The sequence below is a fragment of the Cololabis saira genome, chromosome 12, assembly GCF_033807715.1.
Source record: "Cololabis saira isolate AMF1-May2022 chromosome 12, fColSai1.1, whole genome shotgun sequence".
NCBI lineage: Eukaryota > Metazoa > Chordata > Actinopteri > Beloniformes > Belonidae > Cololabis > Cololabis saira.
Window position 1 is genome coordinate 22,536,503 of NC_084598.1, and position 12,627 is coordinate 22,549,129.

At 38.0% G+C, this 12,627-nt stretch overlaps 1 protein-coding gene across 2 annotated transcripts in view; it reads right to left on the bottom strand.

Annotated features, from left to right (window-relative positions):
* Positions 1–12,627, bottom strand: part of kcnd3 (potassium voltage-gated channel, Shal-related subfamily, member 3) — a 126,440-nt gene that overhangs the window by 89,343 nt on the left and 24,470 nt on the right. The gene's annotated exons all lie outside the window — the stretch shown is intronic.

The following is a 12,627-nucleotide window of genomic DNA, read 5'->3' on the forward strand; positions in this document are numbered from 1 at the left end:
CGGTCCTGATGAGAATCAACTGACCTTTTGCGTGGTCAATTTTGTTTTCAAGTTCAGTCTGCAACTGCTGTGTTTTAATTTTGTTTGGCCTTAAACTTTTGCTGTTCCTGTTAAAAGACCAGTTTCAACAAGCTGATTTTTCTATGTGAATTCTCCATTTTATGTTTTTTTTTATTTGTGTCAGGGAAAATGTACAAAATGAAAATGAAAAGATGCTTAGTACCAGATTTAGCTTACTAGCTACTTTCCATCCGTAGTCCCTGGGCAGGTATATGAATATTAAAAGGTAAGAGCGTTTTTGAAGTGTGTGAAACAAATTTTGTTTTATATAAACCGGCTTGGCTTGCGGAAATCTATTTGTTTATATTCAAGCAAATAGAATCAGATAAGAGATTAAAAATATATTCAGTATGATTAAGTTTGGCATTTAGCTGACAAATGCCTGAGTTTTTAGCTCAATGCAGCCATTACACTGTAGTTTTAATGTATTCATTTCCCCAAAGTCAGTGGTCCATACCGCCTTCTACTAACGACTGGACCGACTCAAGCTTGTAGTACCAAATACTTGATACTAAATTTAAAAAAAGCGTTAGCCAACTAAAGCTGATATTGGTAACACTCTTCTTGAGTGCAACAGGTCCACTCTTTTCTCCTTTCTTTTTTTGAGTAGTCAATCAGTCAACAATCAGTTCTGTCATGACCTTCACGCATCTCAGCACAGTGCTGCCAGAATTTTCATCCTCATTTTTTGTATCCTCTTTCTGCTTTGCCATTGTTCATTTGTTTTTCTTTAGAGGCTTACATTCAGTCAGCGTGGCAGTGGATACTCCGCGCTGCACTTCTTGTAGTGCACTGCAGCTACAAAAGAGCATTTACCCCTAAGCTGGAAAGACGTAATTAATTATGTTGACTAATCTTCGCAGTCCTAAGTAGATACATGAATAAATTCATTGAAACCTTTGTCCAAAAAGTAGACTTGGCTTTGGGCATTTGGTTTTACTCATTAAACCTGGGTATATGGCATGGTTACCCGACTCCGGTCCTCGAGGGGCATTCATATGAAACAGGTGTGTTGAAACAGGGAAATATCTAAAACCTGCTAGACAGCATCCCTGGTCTATGGCCTACTGGTCCTGATGAAAGTCTTCACCTCTATGACATCATCTCTAGTTGGCAGCTTAGTTTTCACAACTCAGCAGCAGAGTACACAAAGTAATCAATCACTTAGATCATGGTGATTTTCTTTGACAATGTCTGATAGTGTAAAGGAATGTACAAAAGCAGGATTCACAAAAAAATAAGTTAAAAAGATTTTGCTTTTAGCCCCATATTGCAACTTCCAAAAACTACCATGCCCCCTGTTATGAATAGATCTGATAACGTTGTGTTTTTTTTTGTTTTTTTTTTTCAGATTACATCAGATTAAAAAAGCAAAAAGAAAAAAATCTGCATAATAGATCAGCTATTAACTGCTCTGATTTCTAACCTATTTCAGCATCAGCCACAGAAAAATCGGTGTTTGTAGACTTCTAAAGGATTTCGTAATGCAGCTCTAATTAATCAAAACAGTAATGAAAGCAATAATTCTAACATCATCCATAGTACAACATAAGGACAGAAAAAGAGACATCCCTTGCAACAAAATTACCAAACACAAATAATAGCAGAAGAAAACAGCCTGAAAGTCAAAATGTGACATCCTCTTCCAAACGGAAACTATTATGTTCACAATGACACACATGCTGTGTCTGAAACATGCAGAGCCTTACAAATGAGCTAGATGCAAATTCATATTTTTCATTTGACAAAAACACAACCAGAGAGCTTCATGATCTGATCTTATTAGAGGGCCATCAAATGAATGAAACGGTGCACGGCCGCACACATAAACAGGTACAGACATGAAGTCAAATGCGCTGAATACCAACTGGACAAATTAAATAGATAAAACTCCCAAAGAAGCATTCTTTGAGAGCCCTCTGGCTGCAGGATTAATTTGTCAGCTCTCTGTGTGTGGGTGTGTGTGTGAACTTTTCGACTTGTGCGAGCGAACTCTGGAGAGCTGGACGTGTCCAGCTGCGGCTCACAACCACAGGCAACAGATTCAGGATAATTCATCATACTCATTATTCCACAGGCCATGGATAAAAGGAGTGAAGAAGGAAAGAAAGTTGCAGACATCCAGCCACCACAAAAGCGCGATTCACCTTATCACACTATCTGTTAACGCTGACAGAATACTCCAAATCACTGGTCCACACATCAGCCTGAGCCGGCGCACACTGTGCAACGATTGCCTCTCTCGCCTGCCGTTGTCCTCTTCCACCCCTCTGCTCTCTTTGTCTTTATCCTTTCATCTTATGCGGGTTCCTTTGACATTTTAACAAGTTTATATTTACATCGGACAGAGGTCTGAAAGGTTTAACATCAACAGGTAACATATGTAAAGACTTATCGGAGACTGAAAGAAGAATCGATGCTGGTTTTGATTCTGTCATTCAGGTCATAGTAAACACAACACCCTAAAGACACACAGGAGCTGCAGTATGTGTCAGTGATTTAAATGTTAAAAGAAAACTCCCCAGAAGCCAGACAGAACTGAAGAGGTTGGATGAGAGGTAAAACATCTACACGAACCTCTCATACAATAAGTCCAGTTACTTTCTATATGTACGATTTTGTAAAGAATAAAAGGTCTTTACCTACTTAAACTTCCATCTTTGCTTCAGGCCGTAAATAAATACACAGGACACAGCATGGGTGAGATTTGTAAAAATGAGAAAGTATTGCATTGGTCAATGTGAAAACTAAAACCATTCCTCAGAAAAATCTCCTGCTTCTATATGTTTCTTACAAGTTATCACCGATGCCTGAAACAATGGCAATGCGATTCAGGTTTTTTTGGCACAATATTTAGAGTAAAAAGAAAAAAAAAGTTTTATTCGGAGAGATTTGATCACTCCAAAATGATTCGACTGATTTCACAGGTGTAAAGCAAAGAAAATACACAAAAGAATAAATTGTTACTCTGAACACTATTGAGCCAAACCATGTTTTCTTCGACTTAATCTTATAAAACCGGTTTCAGTGCGGCCCACTCCAAAGCAGGTTAGGCAGCTGGTTGTGCAGGTACTTTAATAATTGATGGGGGTGTTAGAGAAAAATCAGTTCAGATTCACTTTCACTTCATTTACTTAATTCACAGATTCAGAATTTTATCACATATTTGATTCTTTTGTCTTCTTAAAAATACCATATTTTCCTGTTTAACAAACTTGACTTGTATGACTCTTCAGGCTCCAATATTGATGCTGGTTTACAAGATATTTTAGTTCTTTTGTTTAGACAAGGTGAAAAAAATGTTGATTTTACCTTTACCCGTTTTCACTTCATGTCTGAACAGAAGAAATAAAATCTCTTGTATTAATAAGAAAAACACAATGTGGTCCTTCTGGTGGATAGGACCCAGATGCAGGAGTTCCAAAAACAGTGATTTATTGTACGTATCAAAGAAAAGCGCTGCTTAGCAGGATTGCAAAATAAGAGTTTAAACATTACAGGACACACGGAGGGAGGAAACAGTACAGACCAGCAGGGCAGTGTTGCCAACTCCTCAGTAAGGAAAGTAGCTATTGGCTGTCCCAAAAATCGCTAAAAGTCGCTAAATGACGTCATCGCCTAATTTGCATAATTGGCAATTTGCATATAACTAATGGACGCTGTAGGAGAGAGGAATAACGTCGTGGGAGAGACAAAAGTGAGTAAAAAACACCCTAAATATGTTTAGAACTACAAATGTACAAAAATAATTAACATTAACAACATTTAATGATTTTAATGCTTTGTCTAGATCCACATTACACACACACATCAGTTTTGTCCTGTATTGTTAAATGTTATAACAGCAAATTTAATCAAAAGATTGTTATGTAGGGTGAAATTGCTAGCTCTACAACCAACCCTCCTCCTTTATCCGGGCTTGGGACCGGCAAAGTGACCCAAAAGAAAAAAGAAACGTTTACATTTACATCCCGCTCTGCAAGCCAGCGGCGGCTTTGCGCAAGCGCATTTCATTTGCAGTCTGGACGCAGAGTGGTGAGGGTCTCCTCTCTGCTCTGATCTGCTCTGCCCACCAGATAAGTCTCCAATAACACCAGAAAAAGTTGCTAGATTTGTCACTAGTTGCTTTTTTGAAAAAAAAGTCGCTATAGGGGTCTGAAAAGTCGCTAAATCTAGGGACAAAGTCGCTAAGTTGGCAACACTGCAGCAGGGAGCAAGGGAAAGACAAGACCAGATATACACAGAGGGCTTGACGAGACACAGGTGCAGATGATCAGGGCAGATGGAAACAAGGGAAGTCAAGACAGAACTGAAACACAAAGACACGGGTTTCAAAATAAAACAGGAACTGAATAACCAAACTGTGACAAGCTATTGATGATGGTTTGGTGAAGTTTCTGCTAAAGTCAGCATGAGACTGACATAAATGACTGGTTCACAAGAATGCAGGTGCAAAGAGAATATTACAGTCATTATTGAACAAGGAGAAGCAAGAAATCTAACTGGAGATACAGTCAGGCTTTAAAGTGGACAAGCATTAGGACACTTTGAGCCTTACAGTGTTGTGTGACTGAATTAGAACATAAGGTCTTCAAAACTTAGAGTTAAATACCAGAAACGCCACAAATACTTTGGATTATATCATCTGACATCACCAAGAATTAAAAGAAGTTAAAGTTGTCTACAAACATAACTATGCCACAATATCAAACTCCAAACAGTACATACGAATATATATAATCCCAAGTGATGGCAACATCAAGAAGAAGGAACACCAGAAGCTGGAGGAACAATGAGAGTTGAAGGAAGAGATTTAAAAAAAGATGTGCAAGGTGATGGTGGTGCTCCTGGTAATTTGACCACTAAGAGCTGTGATCCCCAAGATGGGTGAAATGGTACTACCAGATCCCAGGAACAACACCAGAGTTCTTGGTCCAGAAGTGTGCAGTCCAGAGAAGAGCATAAATACTGTGTGGAACCCTTTTGTTCTCAGACCTCCGGTAGAGGATCTGACCTTGAAGAGGGGAACCACCCAAGGAGAAACTGTGAAACAGTGGCAGATAATTGAATCAGTATGCCATCATGCTGTTGTGTTTCAGATACAACAGAAGCCTCAGATGTACAAAAATACATGTAGAAGCTTTAACTTAAAGTGTTCACTTTCACTCTTATAGAGGAAAAGCTACGCATCGACGCCAAAGTATGCTGAAACTGGTATTTTTTACTCTATATTTGCTTCAATTATGTGCTATTATTAGAAAGCATGGCATGAATTTTCCATTTTTATACAGATTAGTTACACCTACCCGTGAAAGATGGTGCTAGTGAGTTAGCTGGGCTGCAAGGATGACTTAACATAAAGGGCTGAATGATTTCTAATTTCCTTTTACTCATACCTATACTGTGGTTGTCTCTGAACCTGAGCACCTTGTTAGTCATAAAGTACCTCTGGATTGCATTAGTTTGGCATCTAGTGCTACTATGAGGAAAGTTGGGGTTATCATTCAGCATTATTGGTCCTTTATTTCACATAACACATCTTTCAAGGACCATCTGCTTTTAAATTTGTATTAATTCCAAAATATGCAACATTCTGTCTCAGAATAATGAATAAGAGCATTTGCTTCTTCAAAAGAGGACTACTGCGGTTTCATATTATTTCTCCAAGATAAGAATTTAAAACTGTTCTCATATATAAAACTTGTAAGGGGCTAGTTCCTTTTCTTAAAGAGTTCATAGTTCCATATTACCCCAGGAAACTGGGATAATATGGAACTATTCATTATTTGAGTTCCAATAGTTCCAGAAGTAGAAGTCTTTGATTTCTCTTTGTTGTCTCGCAGCAAATCTCCCTACACTTAACTCTCTGTTGGATAACGTCTCTCTCCTGTCCACTCTCACCATACCCTCACCTGGATAGCTGATGTTCTTCCTAGTGCAACTGTGGTATAAGACAAAGAATTATGTCTTTGAGTAGTTGATTTGGAAAATTTGGCCTGTTTGAGATGTCACCCTTTAGAAAATTCAGTGTCGTGCAGAGTAAATTACCTCAATGTGCACTAAGATATTGAAACAATATAATGTGTTATAATAGCCCCCATACTAGACATGCAGATTTAGTCACAAAAAGCCTCAATGTGCATTAGAAATATCAACACAAGATGTTAATAGATAGATGGCAGATAGATTGTTAGATAGATAGATTTTTTTTTTACTTTTACACACCTCCTGATCCTTTTCTTATCAGGTTTGCACTCTCCACCCTGAGATACAGGCACCTCGATGTGGTTCATTATGTGTCGTAGCATGATGCTACCCTTTCTGTATTTTCCTCTGACTCCCTCCTGCAGTGATCCAATCCTCCCTTCTCGTGAACCCGCCTGTTAAAAGTCAGTGGTTCAGACCTCCTAGGACAATATCAGGTCTGTTGCCCATCTGTCATGGTAACGCTTGCCAGAACCACACAAACTGATATTATGCTATGATTACTTTGATTATCCCTGAACCTGCCACTCATAAGTTTAATACAACAACATGGTCACTTGCAAATGAAAGAAAATGTAGGGTGTCTCATTGGCTTTAATTAAAACGATACTTGCATTAAAGCCTATGAAATTAGCTTAAAAAATGAAAATGCAAAAGTCCTCAATGTTATAATTGTTCCAAATATTTTAAATAAATGTTCCTATATATGGCTTAAATCAAATTTTACTTTAATAACTGCTTATTTGTCTTTTTGGCATATCTTCATAATAATAACATCACCATGTACTGTATATGTGTACGATGTAAGTGTGTGGTATCCAACCACGTGAGGCGTGCTGTGCTATGACACAAACCCCGGTGTGCGAGCACAGTCATCTAATCTAAGATCAAGCTGCCTCGGACACATACTTGCTGGGAAGAGAGTGAAAAAAACAAAACCCACATCCATCCCATTCTTATGTCATGAGTTGTTTCTGAACTTGTGTTGGAGGTCAGCATGACCACTTTATGTTTCTCTTTGACTGTTTCAGCTCTTGCACAAATCGGGAGGTTACATCCAACATAATCACATCACACCACACTACACAAACACAAATTATCAATACAATAACACTCACATCCATCACAGGCCTCTGTGTTTTGCCCCATTTGCACAGAAATAAAATTATCTGGGGACGACGTCTGTGATTTTAATCCTGTTTCAATGTCTCATGTCTGTGATTTCTAAAAGTAAAAATTCCACCGAAAATTACCTACCCTATTTCAGCAAACACCGAGTTGCACATGTCAGTAATTCTGTGATGTGCAGGCTTGAATGTTCTTTAAAATAGTCCTTTAGTAGCCTTTTCTGCCTGTTTCCCAGCATAACTCTGGCAGTTTGAATAAATGGTGATATCATATTACAGCTTCAGCCTATATCCACCCCTTATAATGTAATGATCTCATAATATTAGATGATAAACATACAGAAATTAATCAACATCAAGCATCACACTTATGGAACCAGAAATCCAGAACAGCAGAATAGCCACAAAGCACCTACTAAACTCGAATCCTTGTATATCAATAGTTCACACCCTCGCGAGCATCTATGATTAACTTAAGTACAATATAATTGTGACCGACCACATACATTTTGTCAAATTTATTGACACATTTCTACACCCACACCACTCTACAAGCTCTCTCTTCTTCTCCTCCTCTCCAACTTTGTTGGAACCCTTCCATTAAAGACAGAAAAAAACCATGATGTCCATTGAAATAACTTAAATCTTAAAAAGGTATAATAAAGAACAATTTACTGAAATTGACACATGAAAATCTGACATTGCTTTTGAATTATTTTTTATTATATAAAAAAAGAAATAATGGCACTCAAAAGGACAAATTAGTTGGTAGTAGCAATGCTTCATGTCTCCTGGAGAGATAAATAATAGGTATATATAGGAGAAAAATTACATCATTGTTATCGGTCAGATAAATAAATTAAACCCAATCAATATCTTCGATAAATTAATGAAAATTGGAATTGCTTGCTGACATGCAGTGCCATTAAAGCAGGTTGCGTTGTGCATGTGATTTGCTGTGCCCTATGGGCAGCACCAAGGCATGACCCCGGGTGTGCCTGACTGGAAATGAGCTAACATGTCTGGTTTCTTTTTTCTCAAGAGAACTCGAGAGCTGTTGTTTGCAAAGCATGTTCATCAAGGTTTCTGAGATGATGAAAGGAGACTGTAGGTTTGAACACAATCAGTCTGAAAGGTTTTCATGGCAATTAACCTGTACTTAGATAATATGAAACAATGGTCTGAAGTGCTAAAGCCAAAACAATAAAACGGAACATTGAGATTTTGATTTGATTTTGTTTTTTTAGACTAAACAAATACCAAATACTCATATCCACAAAAAGATAAATAGATGTATTTCTTTGTTATTTTTAAATTGAAGAGACAAACAATACAACAAATGGAAAACCAAAGAGCCAAGAACATACTATAAATAGTCTTTTACTCTTGGGGAAATCAAAACCAGCCACATTCTTGAGACTTTGTGCTATGCTAAGTCAACTGTCCCCCTGGCTGTAACTTAATATGCAAATCTCAGACGTGTATTGATAAGTAGGAACATTTTGTGACATTTCACAAATGTTGAACAATTCTTGTAAGACTCAGGAGTGTCTGAAGGTTTTTCAAAGTTTGACAGTTTTTTGATTAAAGATCATTGCTGAAAGCATGATGTATGGTTCGAGTCAGTCGCCGCTCACAACCGTCACTGAACACTGATATCAAGTGATGCTACACTCCTTGAACATCCATCTTTAACATTTTTAACTGCAGAGATTCATAATTAAGTGTTTTCATTTTCCCTTTACTGTCTGCTTCATCCATAATCTCTTCTTTCCAAACAACTATATCTCTCCTGGGAAATCACAGCCGATCCCTTCTTTCATCATATGCCTGCACCTTTAACACCGCTCCTCCATTTGTCTACTCTCCTTATCCTTTTGAGACAAACTGGACAACTCACAATCAATCAAATAGTTATCCATCAACGATCCTATTTTAACAGATAAATCAATCAGTCGAATGCTTTCTTGTTTTCTCTCCATATCACGTCATCATCCTTCTTCCCTTGCATCTATATTGGCTTTTTTTGTTTTTCTATACTTGTTTATCCCTCCACTCAGCTCTGCTGGAGTGCTCTTTTAAGCACTGGATCAAATTCAAGAATACGGTGGGTAAACAGCCATGTAAGCTGGCAGTTTATACTCTTCCCTGCTGCCCCTATTAAACACATACACACACATATACACCTGAACTTCCCACTCATAGTCTGACTAAGACTTGTGCCCACGTGTACACACAAGGAACGTAAACACTAACCACACGCACAATGGGATCCACATTATGAGTTTGGATCATCAACTATATGGTACAATTCCCTACTCAGTTCAACTGCCTAGGGTTCATTAATGCAGGAGACGAATCAAGGCACAGTTTATAGAGAGGGCAATTACATTCCCTTTACATGCCATATCTGTGCTGTCAGCCAGCCATACGCCACAGGGGAGCGATGAATAAACAGACGTGGAAAAGATCATGAGAAGTGGCAGTTACATATGTCCCCTTCTTTTACACCTTTACTACCTGTTCTATATAACGCAGTGAGAGCAGGAGCAGGGTGTATATCAAGGAAAATGGGAAAAGAAAAATCATAGGAATGAAATAAAAAGGATTGCTTTAACACACATAACTGTCCAACAGTGGCAAAAAAATGAAGGGATGATTTTGAAAACAAATTTACTGCAGGTAACACTTTAATAATTTAGTCGTGGTTTAACTCTGCAAGTTACTATGAACAGTGAATGTTATTGCGCATGTTTTTAATTTCTATTTATGTATTTTTTTCAATAAGATATCAAATAGATCAATCCCATTTGCATAGACGCCGGACGTCCTAGTGATCACAACTTCTCATTATCTTTGTGTTGCAGAGTAGACTTAACAACCGTATCACCGTTTTTTCCAAAAGATTAAAGTTCCTGTTGACAAATGTAACATTTTTAATCTACTGTAAAAAAAAAAAAGAAAAAAAAAAGCACATAAGAGGACTTACTCTCCTAAAGTTAAGGCATGGAGTTGGGGATGGTGACATGAAGTCTCATAAAGTCAGTAACTGCTGAAAATGTTTAAAGAAAAGGAAAAATATGCTAATTAGAACTTGAGTAATGAATCTTAATGCCAGATATAAGTAATGTCCCAATGTGTCCGCAACAGCTTTTGTGGCTGTGCAACTTACTGTACGGTCCCCGAGGGGAGAACGGCTGTCAGTGCTGCTGTTCGGTACGGCTTCCACCTCAGGGCTCAGCCTGCACAACATATTCACATGGGCTCATAAAAAGGAGAAACAAAATGATGCTGCTTTTACAGGAACAGGACCGGATGTACACCCATGTGCATATTCGTAGGACATTTGAAATGAAAAGATTACTTTTAAAACTTAGGAAAATGTACTTGGAGAGAGAATTAAAAATATACAAGAAGGTGACTGAAATGATAGTCCTCAGTTAAGCAAACATAGTAAGGTGAATATCACGCTGTGCCATTTCTCATAATCTAATCACTACAGATATACAGAAGCATGTGCTTCCAAACCCTCTCTGACTCCTTTTACATAATCAGGGCTACTTGACCCACCATCTCTCTCTGCGCCTCCTCGCTTACACAACTCTCCCACCTACGACACTCAGTATCTTTTATGTCCAAGAATCATGAAACCAAGAGAGGGTAGAGAGAAATGCAGAGCTATAATACTCCAAAACTCCATATATATATAGAAGTCTGCTACTTATGAGTAACAACTAGAACCAGAGCTTATGAGTAATCCGCCTTATGAGTCAGATGTACATGCTTGTTCAGGCGCTGCAACAGTTTGTTTAACTGCAACACTCGACATCAGTTTATTTTTCTTTAATGCATGTGGGCAAGTATAATTTAGCTTTAGGCTAATTGTAAAATATTTCAATAGTCTTTACTGCTGCACCAGATTCTTTGCTCTTTACCCTCATTTAGTCTTCCATTTTCCATTTATTTTATTTATTGTGTTTTCTCAGCCGTGAAGACAGCCAGAGAACTAAAAATAGATGTGCTCACCTTCTGCTTAATCAGAACAAGGTCTCATGGAAAGGAGTCAAGGGGTTGAAAAGTCCCCTCTCATCAATCTGGATGGTTCTGTCAGCAGGTTGCTTTACAGCCACTCTACTGCTGATGCTGGCCCTCCAAATGACTGTATCTTGACAACCTTGCACCAATCAAACAGTTTTCTGGTGACCCCAAAAGCTACCCGGACCACCGTAGACGCTAAAAGGCAGACACACCCTGTCTGCAGGTCTTTATACAGCCTGGTTTAATTCTGTCTACCTCTTCATCTCTCGCTTCCTTTCCTCTTCTTATACCTTTTTCTGGACAAATAGGCCTTCAACCCAATCTCATTTTGGAAAATAAAACAAACACGCTTTCAAAAAGAGTAGTGATGGAAGTTTGGAAGAAAACTGAGGTCAGGGGGAAAAAAGAGGTAGTGATGGGGGCAAGTTAAGAGATTGGTCTCTTTGTGCTGTAAAACCAGCATAAGTGAACTGGCAGCAAAGAGGAAATGCGATGGAGTCAAATGGACAGAGATGAAGAAATGGGATATCGAGGCCACAGACAGTGCTGTATGCTTCCATCATTCAATTCAGTTCAATTCAATAATACTTTATATACCTCCAAAGGGGAGTAGTGGATTCCGTAATAAACTCAATTATGTAATGAACTTAAATGTAGCCTTAATATTTAACTAAAAATAATTGCATAATTAATTTAAGGAAAAATGATACATCCATGTGGTCAAAGCAGCAAAGGTGTCATGATTTTTTTTTTTTTTTTTTTCAGTTTCAGTGTTTTCGATAGCCATGAAATCAGAAGGAGCCGTAGAACAAATCCAATCCACAGCAGCAATTTTCTGAAACCTGCATTCAAGTTACCAAACTGCTTGCAGGATTAGTGATTAAACTTTTAGTTGAGCCAGTCAATTTTAGCACATTTCATCCCAATAGGCATGTTGGCCAAATCCTGACCTGAAACAGAAACAGCATCCACTTGTCAAAGTCAGAAGTCATTTCACATGGGATGCTAAATGACTGGGAGTGCTTCTAGATTACATAATAATTAGTGTTCTCTCCATCAGTACTTTCACTAGGTTTATTTAGTTTAACATATCTAAACCAACAGTTTGAAAATGATTCACAATGAAGTACGGTACAGCTGTCAATCTTTTGCTATTTATTAGCACTTGTTGATACGTCTTTATTGCTCTAACAGTGATATGTGATGACCATGTTATCGCCTCACTGCTAATTCAATAAATAAAACAAAATCACAATCAACTAATGTAAAATGAAACAAGATGTGCAAAAACTAAATCAACAGCATGAATAACCTGATTTGTTTTCCACATGTTTGGGTCCTGAAAAAAAGACACTGCAGTGGCTCCCACACATAAGGGATTAGGTTACTGATCAAAACACACAAAGAACTGCAATAA